The sequence below is a fragment of the Papaver somniferum genome, chromosome 3, assembly GCF_003573695.1.
Source record: "Papaver somniferum cultivar HN1 chromosome 3, ASM357369v1, whole genome shotgun sequence".
NCBI lineage: Eukaryota > Viridiplantae > Streptophyta > Magnoliopsida > Ranunculales > Papaveraceae > Papaver > Papaver somniferum.
Genome location: NC_039360.1, coordinates 163359135 through 163371750, shown reverse-complemented (window position 1 = coordinate 163371750; position 12616 = coordinate 163359135). Strand labels below are relative to the sequence as shown.

The 12616-nt window shown below is 37.7% G+C and overlaps 1 long non-coding RNA gene and 1 pseudogene across 1 annotated transcript; both read left to right on the top strand.

Moving 5' to 3' along the window:
* The first annotated feature begins 1190 nt into the window (after nt 1-1190).
* Nucleotides 1191-2159, top strand: LOC113357918. The gene is made up of 3 exons (XR_003363992.1): nt 1191-1302; nt 1466-1524; nt 2048-2159. It is a non-coding gene; the product is annotated as an uncharacterized LOC113357918 (long non-coding RNA).
* A 1011-nt stretch (nt 2160-3170) lies between these two features.
* LOC113357915 lies at nt 3171-7683 on the top strand (annotated as a pseudogene).
* Nucleotides 7684-12616: the final 4933 nt, after the last annotated feature.

Here is a 12616-nt window from a genome sequence, read left to right as displayed (position 1 = left end):
TATGAATTTCTCTTATAGCTTTCTACTGCGCATTTTGGTATTTGCTTTACTGATCTTTAATATAGAATGTAAAGATTTAGGCATCCTTTTTTGGATGGATGAGTTCCCCCATATTATAGGACATGGTATTGGTAAATAAAATTTTCTTCTTTTCATTAAATGGTTTACTGTTGTCAGATTTGATGAGATTTCTCATGACACACTACTCAACTACTATCCTAGGTCTTATTTAAACTATCAAATGGGGTAAATAGAAGTCGGACTTGAACTGTGGGTAGATTGTTGAACGTATAGTAAAGAGGCTTATTTGATGTCAAGCCGTTTGCTCTTAGTGACGGTGCATCTCTTTGTTACTAGGGACTAGGGTACATGGATCGACAGGGGGATGATATATGGATCTATACTAGACATGAGCAGAGTGCCCTCTTCGCTACGATGGCTTTGCAGTTCTGCTACAAAGAGAATTGTTACTGCAAAAGACCATTCTTCAGTTCAGCTTAACATTGGCCATATTGATGACAGTGGTATCTATACTAGACATTTATCCACTTTTGCCCTTAGTGGTTTCGTTCGTTGCCCAGGTAATTGTTGTCATTGTGATGTTAATTCTAATTGAGTTACTCTTTATTAGGATTTGAGCTAGCTAGTTATGGAGAATTTTTGAATGTGCATTTTGAGGTTTGATGGATTTATAGATAAGAATTAACACCTGTAATAATTATTTATAGTTGCAAGTGATCAGGGTTTTTTTCGCTTGTTATATTCTAGGGAAACAGAGAACAAAGTAGTGGACTGTTGCTGAGACATATGGTTTCTGATGAAGCTCTGGTGATGCTATACCTGAGAAACCAGCAGAAGAAAACAAGTGTCGATGCCATGGTTTGTGTGAGATGGTTAAGTCAATGAAGCAGTCGGAGGCTGAAACTGCACAGCTGAATCATGTGGTAACTTATTGGAATTTTATAAAGTAATGTGCGTTTTGCTTTTGCAGATCAAAATTATCTCAACCAGTTATTTGAACTTTCATATTACAGGTTCGCCAACTAGAGGAGGACACCCAGTGCACCAAAATGATGTTGAATTTAGGGAGGACAAGATTCATAAAATGGAGTCACTGGTTGTTGGTGGTTTGATACCTTATGATACCTACTTAGTCATACTTACTTTTTGAGCTTGTACGTTTCAGGACTTTTATGAAGAAGGGGAGAGAGAACTGCTAATGACTAAAGTATCTGAACTGCGCGATCAGGCCTTTCTTCATTTTAGTCTCACAATTTTGGTGTTCGCTTAATAATTTATTCGGTACTCGGTTGTATACTACAACTTTTTCCAGCTACTTTAAAATGTTATTGTGCCACCACCCATCAGTTAGTTTATGTTTTTGCAAACATATGTTTTAATTCATCCATGTATTATATGATTGGATCTCTTGATTAATCCTTTACCATGGCACATGTTTCCACAGGAGGATGTTGTCATAGGGCATAATTCAAACCAGTTGGAGACAAATGCAAAACTTACCAGGTAAGCTACTTTCTCGTCTTCCTTTGTACTCCATCTTTGTCATGCTTACCATTCCATTGTTTGCATGGAAATAAAAGAACTGCATTCTCAATTAAAGAACTTAAGTTCTTTAAGAAGCTTTACATAAAAAGGCTACTGCGCCTTCGTAACGTTCCTTGCAGAACGAAGAGTTGTTTTACAAAAGGTAAATGTTTGTGTTATTGTTTAGGGTTTATTAGGAATACTATACATGGATGAGTTGTTTCCTTATCTGTGTCCGAGTCATTCCTGTTCCTAGATGTTGGTCTTTCTTTGCCTCTAGAAATCTGGAACGGAAGGTCGAATGTAACATCGAGCGATGTGTTAAACTTTGCAGTGAAACTACGTCATGTTCTGCTTTGGGGGATTGATAACATCGAGTGATGTGTTAAACTTAGTAATCCATCTAAGTTTGAAATCTAAGCTTTGCCTTCTTCTTACTTGTTTATCGACAAAGTTTGTTTTTTATTTTGTTTGAACTTAAGCGTGTATTGTTTATCTACAGAAATCATTCAGTTTTGATGGTCTGGATGGCAATATGAGCTCCTTTATGATGCTTCCTTTAAAATTTGGGGAGAGATTTTAAGATGTCAATGATGTGATCTTGATATAGGATGATTTAGAGCATTTCACTAATAATAATAATTGGTTAGTTATCTGACTCTTGTCTCATTTTTTAGATGGTACGCCTTGTTTACTGTTTGGATCTCCTCCAAATTATTGAAATATGCAGTTCTATGTGTATTCTTAAATATATCCACTATATCCTCAATATAATTATGTAAATCACTTCCCTCATGCTACAGCCTAATCCCTCACGGTGCTTTTGATTCCTTCCATGATGTTATCAGAGTATGAGTACTCCATCAAGATCCCAATGATGAATGATCAGAGAGGAACTTAAACACAAGAATGATGGCAGTATGAATCTCTTATTAGGAGCTTGGTGCTACAAAGTCGAAGGAGTGTTCATCTTTTGTTTCAAAATTAAGGAAATTGTAATCATCATTTTTTAAGAAATGATTAGTTTGTATTTTTGATCTTTTTGTTCGTGAAAAGATTGTCTTCTTTTTAAGAAATGTTGTAAATTGATCTATGTGATATAATAAAACTTGATTCAGTTTTTAATTTGGTTCATAATATGTTTTAGTATCAATTTTAATTATAATTTTCATTTAATTTCAATTTGGGATTTATCTAAATCGAAATCGGCCAAATACTTCCTGCGCCAGAACAATAGATGTAGCGGGCAAAAAGTTTGGTAGCTCAAAAATATAAGCAACCAAACTTCAGTTATTTCACTTGTTATATTATGGTTGGTCTATCTATGAAGCGATCAGCGTTTCACTTGTTGTATTTTGGTTGGTCTAGCTTTAAAACGATCATTATTTTGCTTGTTCTAGGAAGGTCGGTCTAGCCATGAAACAATTAATAAAAAAGACGCTATATGATAGTTGCTTGATTACTAAAGCGATTGCATAGCTGCTCTAGACTTGTAGAAATCCCACCTTTTCCAACTCGAGAGCGAGAGCCAAATTAAGTCGTTTTAAGGCTTAGAGCGACTCAATATGGGCTTTTCCAACCAAAAACGCATGGTCGCTTAATCCAACTTTTCTTGTAGTAACATGAACGTCGTGTGAATGCACCTCTTGCTTCTTCTACTTCTCAAAAGCTACCTTATAGTAGTACACAATGTACATGTTGGGTATGATAATGCGTTACCAACTGAGGATAATGGCAATCACATGGAAAAAGAAGAGAAACATCCTCCAACCAAAGCGTCGGAGAATGGCGAAAAAAACAACACCAGTATCCAGGTTATATTTCATTTACTTATATGTGTTAAAATTGTTTGTGCTGAATGCCACAAAATGAATGGAAGTGAGTGTGAATCGGATAATAACTAACATAAACTGGACTGTTGATTGGATCAGGTTAAGGAGGTTGCTGCTTCAAAAGTAGGTGACGGCACTGTTTCAGATGGTAATGTCAGCAGTGTTTTGATAACCCCAACTTTTGTGCATGTTTCAAGACCTGCCGAGATCGAAACCAAAAGAAAGGACCTTCCTATAGTTATGATGGAACAAGAGATAATGGAAGCTATAAATGAGAATTCAGTTATTATTCTTTGTGGAGAAACTGGGTGTGGTAAAACTACTCAAGTCCCTCAAGTATGCATTAAACATTCTTTCATATTTTTGATATTGCTGTCACTTTTCGCTCTTTATCTTGGCACGTGACTTACTCTTTATAGTTTCTATTGCTTGTAGTTCTTTTATGAAGCTGGGTTTGGTTTGAGCAAATCCGGTCTTCAAAATGGAATTATTGGTGTTTCCCAACCACGTCGTGTTGCAGTTCTTGCCACTGCCAAGCGAGTGGCATATGAACTGGGTCTTACTCTTGGTAAGGGGGTCGGGTTTCAAGTTAGACATGATAGGAAACTCGGAAACAATGCCTCCATCAAATATATGACTGATGGAATTTTACTTCGAGAAATGCAGGTATGAAAAACAAATAAACACATAGATATGTATAATTTTGATATGTGTGATACAGTGCTATATGGTGTCGTTCACTTATCTTACTTAATTGGCACCGCCACTGACATAAAGTTGTTTTGATGTAGAATGATTCCTTATTGAAGCGATATTCTGTTATCATTCTTGATGAGGTTCATGAGAGGAGTCTGAATACTGACATACTCATTGGAATGCTTGCTTGTACTATAGTTGAACGCCCGGTGAGAATAAGGATAGAAAGTAGAACAGTTTTTCCTTCGTGAACAACTAACTTAATTTTACTAGTATTGGTATAATCGAAATTTAGAGACCCATGTACCAGAATATATTCGAATTCATAATTTGCCTAATTGATACCCATGGTAAATTTTGTATGTTCTGGATGATATGCAAAAGTAACAACTAACAAGTTAGGATATGAGAAGATCCTTGAGTTCCTAGTTTAATGAGAAATCTTCTTATCAAGCCTAATAATGCTCCCTAGTTTTTTCTTCATGGACAGGTTTTTCTTAGGGAGCATGGTCTAAAGACATTTCCATGGGTTTCAGTTTCTAGCCTACTTGTTAGGGACTAGAGGCTTCGTTGTTTATATAATCGGACTGCTAATTTTGACCTATTTTTTGTGACAGAAACTAGGCCACGTTCAATTGAAAGTCATACTTATGAGTGCCACTTTACGAGTTGAGGACTTCGTTTCAGGAAAGAAGTTATTCCCTCAACCTCCGCCTGTAATAGAAGTTCCAACCAGGCAATATCCTGTGACTATACATTTTTCAAAGAAAACAGATGTCGTAGACTATATTGGTCAAGCTTTTAAGAAGGTCATGTCAATTCACAAGAGGCTTCCGCCTGGAGGTATACTGGTTTTCGTTACTGGGCAAAGGGAAGTGGAATACTTGTGTAAAAAGCTATGTGGAGCTTCAAATGAACTAAAGTGTAGAAAAAGGTTGAAGTGTAAGACAGATGAAAAGACTGCAGAAAGCTTGGGAGCAAGCAGTATTCATGAGAAGGGGATTGATATGAAGGACATAAATGAAGCATGTGAAATTGAAGGTCATACAAACCAACAGACTGATAAGTTTAGCTGGGACGATGAAGATTATAGGTTTCTTAATGAGGAAGAGGAGGATGACTGGTATTCTTCAGGGACAGAGAGTGATATATCCTATAATAGTGAAGATGAGTTTGCATCAACCTCAGACAAAGATGGTGACCATGCCAATGCTCTAGAAGGTGGGAACCTCACGTCGCTGAAAGCTGCTTTTGAGGCTTTGGCTACCAAAAAGGCAATTGAGTCTTCCTAATTCAGATGAACTGGGTAATGATACTCCCCTTGCAGATGGTGTAAGGAAATCCTCTCCAACATCTGGGAAAAAGCACGGAAAAGCACATGGTTGCTGTCCTGGTGGGTTGTGTGTCCTGCCACTTTATGCAATGCTTCCCGCAGCAGCCCAACTCCGTGTATTTGAAGAGGTTGAGGAAGGGCAGAGGCTTGTTGTGGTTGCTACAAACGTGGCCGAAACTTCTCTGACTATCCCTGGTATAAAGTATGTGGTTGACACAGGTAGAGAGAAGGTTAAAAACTACAATTACGCTAATGGGATGGAAACTTATGAAGTACAGTGGATAAGTAAGGCATCCTCTGCTCAACGTGCAGGAAGAGCCGGAAGAACTGGACCCGGACATTCTTACCGCCTCTATTCTTCTGCAGTCTTCTGTAACATACTCTCAGACTTCTCAGTTGCTGAAATATCCAAAATTCCTGTGGATGGCGTTGTTCTTCTCATGAAATCTATGGGTATCAACAAGGTAAGCTTACCATTTTGGTTTTAATTACAATTGTGATGCTTCTAGATAGTTCTCGTTGGGTTTCAACAAGGTAAGCTTACCATTTTTCTTTTAGTTACAATTGTGATCTGTTGGCCTTTGTGTTTATTCTTATGTATATGTGTGTATGTAGGTTGCAGATTTTCCATTCCCAGCTCCTCCTAAAGATACTGCACTGGTTGAAGCTGAGCGTTGCTTAAAATCTCTTGAGGCACTTGACAGTTCAGGAAGACTCACGCCCCTTGGGAAAGCCATGTCACATTATCCCATGAGTCCTCGCCACTCTCGGATGCTCCTGACAGTTATTCAAATTATGAGGAAAGAGAGAGATAATGGCAGAGCTAATCTAGTTTTAGGGTAAACAGTTGCTGCTGCTGCAGCTTTGAGCTTGTCTAATCCCTTCATGATGCAACTCAATGGAATCCAAGCTAATAAAGATGGAGTTGATGAAGATGAGGGGTCAGCTACCAAAAATTCGAGGAAAGATTTAGATAAGCAAGCTAAACTGAAGCAGAAGCAACTGAAGCAAGCAGCAAAAGACGCCCGTTCAAAATTTTGTAACCCTAGCAGTGATGCTCTGACAATAGCATATGCCTTGCACTTGTTTGAACTTGCACAAAATCCTTATGAATTCTGTAAAGAAAATGCACTATACTTGAAAACGATGGAGGAAATGTCCAAGATGCGAAAACAGTTACTTCAATTGGTATTCCATCAAGTCTCTGTTGATGAGTCACCACAGGAGTTTTTATGGGAACATGGAACTGTTCAAGATGTAGAATCAGCATGGAGGGTTTCGTCTGATAAACATCCGCTGTTAATGAGTGAGGAGGAGCTCTTAAGAGAGGCTATCTGTGCTGGTTGGGCTGACAGGGTTGCCAAGCAGGTCAGAGTTGTTTCGAAATCATCAGAATTGGATGGGAAGGGAAATGCAATTCGTTATCAAGCAGCAATGGTTAATGAACCAATTTTTCTTCATCGTTGGTCGACTGTCGCAGCAGCATCCCCCGAACTGTTGGTCTACAATGAACTTATTCAGACGAAGCGACCATATATGCATGGAGTTACTAGCATAGAGACTAATTGGCTGGTTAAATATGCTAGTCCCCAGTGCACTTTCTCGGCTCCACTTAGACCTTCTTATGAACCCCGAACTGACAAGGTGTTTTGCTGGGTAACTCCGTTTTTTGGGCAACACCTGTGGGAACTTCCGTCACATAGGTTTCCCATAAAGGATGATGCTTTTCGGGTGTCTGTATTTGCTTGTGCTTTGCTCGAGGGTCATGTATTACCGTGCTTAGGGGGGCATGTACAGGAATTCTTGGCGGCTAAACCAGCTCTTGTTTTAAGGCCAGAGGCATTTGGTCAAAAGCGGGTTGGAAATCTTCTAAATAGATTAAAGGGAAAGTCAAGGACGATAGACAGTCGTGCCATGCTTAGAGAGACATGGAGTAAGCATTCCAATGCACTGTATTCAGAAATTCTAGATTGGTTTCAGGAGAAGCATCGGAAGCTGTTTAAGAAACTATGGGAAGATATGCATCGTGAAGTCCTTTTGGAGTACGAGGATCTCTTTCCTATAAGTGGAAAAAGAGCAGGAAAAAAGGGGGAAAAAAAGAGTAAAGGGCTAAGAATTTGATTAAGTTTATTGTTGAGACTGCTTTTTACATTACCAAATGCCATAACAGTAATGCCGGCAGCATTTTTGCAGTAAAGATGTAATTTATCATTGTTTTGCAGTGCTAAGGGGTCAATAACCCATTTTTGCCACAATAATGCGGGCAGCACTTTTGGCCCCTAGCTGTTACAAATTTTAAACTTGTGTTAGTATTCCGACATCTTCTTCCTCTTTTTTTTGCTTGTCTATGCAAACTTGGAAAACTATTTTTGAATCAATCATAAAGGAAATAAAATGATTGACGAAAACTATTTTTCAATCAATCATAAAGGAAATAAAATAATTGACACTTTTTCATAATTTTCTCGGATAATATGAAGTGACCTACATGCATTTTGTTTGTCGGATCATTTGTTTTTTTGTTTTTTTCTTCTTCTGATGTCTCTTTCAAGGTCTAAATCGGCTCATACATGCATTTACTAAGAGTTATTCGAGTCAGCTTGTACATGACTCGCTGTTCTAATTGGATTCGGTAACTTTTATAAGTTTAATGCTTAACAATTGTTGATCAGATGTAATGAATCGGATTCAGACGAATAAATTGAGTCATTATAAAACAAATAACTTGAGATTCTTGTCGTATTTACCATGATTTATGTCACAGTGTGACAAGTAGTATGCAGAAGGGTCTGCCGTTAGTAATCTTAAATGGGTGTCTTAGTGGCTATTAGTTGATCAGTCGGATTGTGACACGTGTGTCCCATCCATTAGTCACTATTAGGGTTCGATTATTGGGTATTAAATGTGTACGAAGAGTCTTATTTGTTTAACCTGAACTTTGTTAAATGAAATACAATTTGGCTGTGTTCGTTTATCGAACCAGATTTTGGCTCAATCCATTAAGGATCTGAGATGTATCCTCCATTTCTAATCAAATTTCATTTCTCTGAGTCTTAGTTGTTGTTGCATCACAACAATTGGTATCTAGAGCAGTTCAGATCCACCTAATTTTCATCCATTTTTTTTTTCAAATGGCACTCAAAGAAGTAAACGATAAGGTGGAAGCAAATACTGTTGCAATTGCCAAACTACAAGCTAATTTCACTAGTTTCTCAGCAAATCTGACTTCTAAGTTCGATCTTCTTCTTCAGAAGTTTGATCCAATACCAGAAACTACTACTACTTCCCATTCAGACCTTAATGGAGGAATCGATTTTCACACTCACATCAGAATCACTTTCATCGTCTTCCTAAGTTGGACTTCCCAAGATTTAATGGTGAGAATCCGAGAGTTTCGATTCAAAAGAGTGAGAGATATGTTGAGTTGAAAGATATTGAGGAACACAAGAGGGTTAAAACTGCTGCTATTTATCTTGAAGGTAAAGCTGAAACTTGGTTTTTAAATTTTCAAGTCAATAGACATCGAATTACTTGGCAAGATTTAGCTATTAATCTTTGTGCACGTTTTGAAAACCCTATTGAGGATAATTTTGTTGGCAGTTTTAATAAGTTAGTACAAACCTCTTCTGTGGAATCTTATTTAAAAGAGAGGGATTCCTTACTTGATATCCTCAAAGAATCCCTCAAGCTAGCTCAAGAAAGGATGAAGTTGTATGCTGACAAATCTAGACAGGATAGATCATTTGAAGCTGGTGATTTGGTTTATCTCAGACTACAACCATACATGCAAGCTTCTCTGTCCTTAAGAAAAAAATTTAAACGCTCCTCCAAGTTTTATGGTCCTTTTCCAATGTTGCATATAAACTGCAGTTGCCATCCCATGCTCGTATCCATCTAGTATTCCATGTATCTCAGCTAAAGAAATTCATTGGGTTAAAACACACTCCATCACCTACTCTCCATGTAGTCGACCATTCAAGTGAAATCATTATGCTTCTTGAAAGAGTTTTACGCACCAGAACCATCCTCAGAGACAACAAACCGATCGGGCAGTTACTCATTCAAGGGACAAACTCTTCTCCCGAGAACGCCACCTGAGAAGATCTATCAGCTGTTAAAGCGCACTACCCAAAATTCATCCTTGAGGACAAGGATGTTTTTCAGGAGGAGGCAATGTCATCGTGTGGTAAGTAGTATGCAGAAGGGTCTACCCTTAGTAATCTTAAATGGGTGTCTTAGTTGTTATTAGTTGATTAGTCGGATTGTTATTAAGCCAACTGGAATAATTAGATCTGCGAGCAGCGCGATTAGAGTTTGAATTCCAATCAATATCTCGCATTATTTTATCATCTTCGGCGATACCATCTGCTCTCCTTACGTGAACAGCCCATTTAGTTACATTACTTTTCATGATAGCGATATAACAGTTCTTAAAGAAATTATCAAGAGTGTACTCAGCAGGATCTATGACTTTGTCACGATGACCTTCTTTTCGCACTTCCTCGGGATAAGAATTTCCAAGACCAGCTGCGCGAAGAGCATACTCTAAGGGTATCCTAATAGCATGACCACTCAGTTGAAATATTCCTCGTGCGAATCTTTCATCAGCAAGAATTCTATAGAACAGATGAAATATCAGGGTTATATAAAGGGATTGGCAGAGATTGAAGTTGACCTAACGATATGATGATTTTTTGGTTACTCCTCTCCTCAGATCTAATTAGGTCAAGGTTAAGTTTGGATGCGAAGTTACAAGAAGGAGGAAGGGAGAGTTCATAACCTCTTTGATTAAAGTCGTTTTTCATTCTGTTAAATTCGATCTCCATCTTTTTACCAGCAGGAGCCATTAGAGAATGGGAATGAAGAATATGAATTTGCAGAGAAAGTGAGAGAGAATGAAGAAGATAAAAAGAAGATAAAAGGAAAATAATATATGAGAAAGAGAATATATAGGAAAGAGCGACCCGTTTTTCAAATTTTACTCCCATTAATGCGAAGAAATGAACGAATAAAAACTTGCGGTTAAAAAAGACGTGTCAACAAATGAGTGGTTAAAAGGACACACGTACACAAGAAGGACTTGAAATACGGATAACTGTCGGCAAAGTAAAAATGGAAAAAGATAAGCATGTGCGATCTTAAAAACAAGAATTTCTTATATCGCTCATTTTGAAGAATCAGCGACACGAGAAGAGGCAAATGTAGGAGTTAAATATCGCACAAGTTAATAACTACGCGAAGTGAAGAATACAACATACGCCAGGAGAATCGCACACAACAAATTGATGATGTCAGCAAAGTCACGGGTAAAGTGTGAGGAGTTATGCGAAGACGTAAGATATGCAAAGATGAGTGATTGTATATGAGCGAACATGTCGCACAGAGATCCCAAAAATAAAGGGATTCTTAGCTGTCATCCACTATGAAAAATCCTATATAAAGGAGAGAGTCGTTGTTTTTGAGAGTATTCTAGGACAAGTCTTATAAGAGAGATTGAAAGAGAGAGAAATTGATTTTAGGTTACAAGAAGTGTTGTTGTAGGTTTCCATCTATCTTGTAAGTAATCTAAATATTCAATCAATAAAACAATTGTCCATGATGATTACATAGAGAGATAAAGAGCTAAATTAAGTGGAGTGTAGTTGCAAGAAATCTTACCACTACAACATGCTTCAAAGGAAAAAAGATATATCGATCACGATGACGGTGATTTAATTAACACTGGCATGATTGAAGTCCGACACATAGAAGAATTAAAAAAAATCTGGTTCGGATGATCAAGTGGTGAACTATGGATACAAACTTTAAGGAACTACGTATACATAAGAGATGCCAATGAACGCATCAGTTCTCTTCCAGGATACTCGATAAAGCCGGTCTCCAAGACGGACGTCGGTTCCCATGATCTTTTCTGAATTGAGCATGATCAACCCTTTGCGTTACCACTTCCCGTAGTATTTCCTCCCAATCTTCCTTGCTCAGACGCTTATTCCTATCTGATTTATGCCAATCCTCTATCGTCTTAACCTCCTCCGCAGATTTTTTTAGGCCACTGTACCTGTGATTGTTTCCGAAACGTCGATGATGGTACACAACAGATCCAATAATCATCATCGACATCCCTTGCAGTTGATGATGCACAATTGTTTCCCATCGTTCTTTTGTTTGATCAAAGTTGCTTCGCCTGTTCTTTTCGTTTATTGATGTACAATTGCTTTGCTCGTTCCTTAACTCGTTCTCTTGTGTTCTCCGGTAGTAACAAGATTTTGGTACGAGTGATCATCAGTAGATATATACAAAAGGAGAATTCCAAATTCAGGTATTCCAAATTACGAAGGAATACGTTTCCATATGCTACGGGGAAATTGTGTCTATTTCCAAAAGCCAAAAAACTGTGTTTGAGTGTGAATTGACTGTACGCCGGGTTTCACCGTGGAAACGGCTAGGTCATGTTGGCTAACTGCTGCTAAAAACATATGGGCTAAAAAATCAGTAGACTCGAAGTCTTTTTGAATGATAACGCTTAAATGTAGAAAACAAGGATATTCCGTTTTGCTAACTATCTGTTATAGGAAACATCCTTTTTTTCGATATGTATATCTGTTCTAGGAAACCATCCTTTATATATGGTGATTTTGTGTCACATGGGACATCACTTTTTTTCCCAATTTCACAAAAAAGATTGGATTTGGTTCAACGATGAAAGGACCTCACTGCCCCTCTTTGATTTTTTTCCTTCTTTAAACAAAAGTAAATGATTAATAATATTGAGGACATTTCTGTAAAACGAAAAAAATAAAAACACGGAATATAGTTACGGGTCGAATCCCGGCCACCTCCAATTTTTTTGTTTTTCCTCCCTTTTTCTTCTTCTCTTCTACCCTATTCTTTCTACCAAACAGATTCGAACAGCAGCAGAAATCTCTCTTCGTGGAAATCGAAAACCAGTTTCATCTTCATCAACCCTAAATCTCCATTAATCTTTACTCAATTTCGACTTTAAAGTCCAGATTTACCACTTAGAACACCATCACCGAGACAACACCACCACTATCATTGCTTCAGAGAGAAAAACAAATCTGATTTTAATTTTGAAACGTCTACATTCATAATCAAAATCTCCACCACCAAATCGAGAAAATAGTTTACAGTTTCATCACATCGAGATTCAAATCTATATAATCAAACAAATTGATTGAAAACTTCCTTC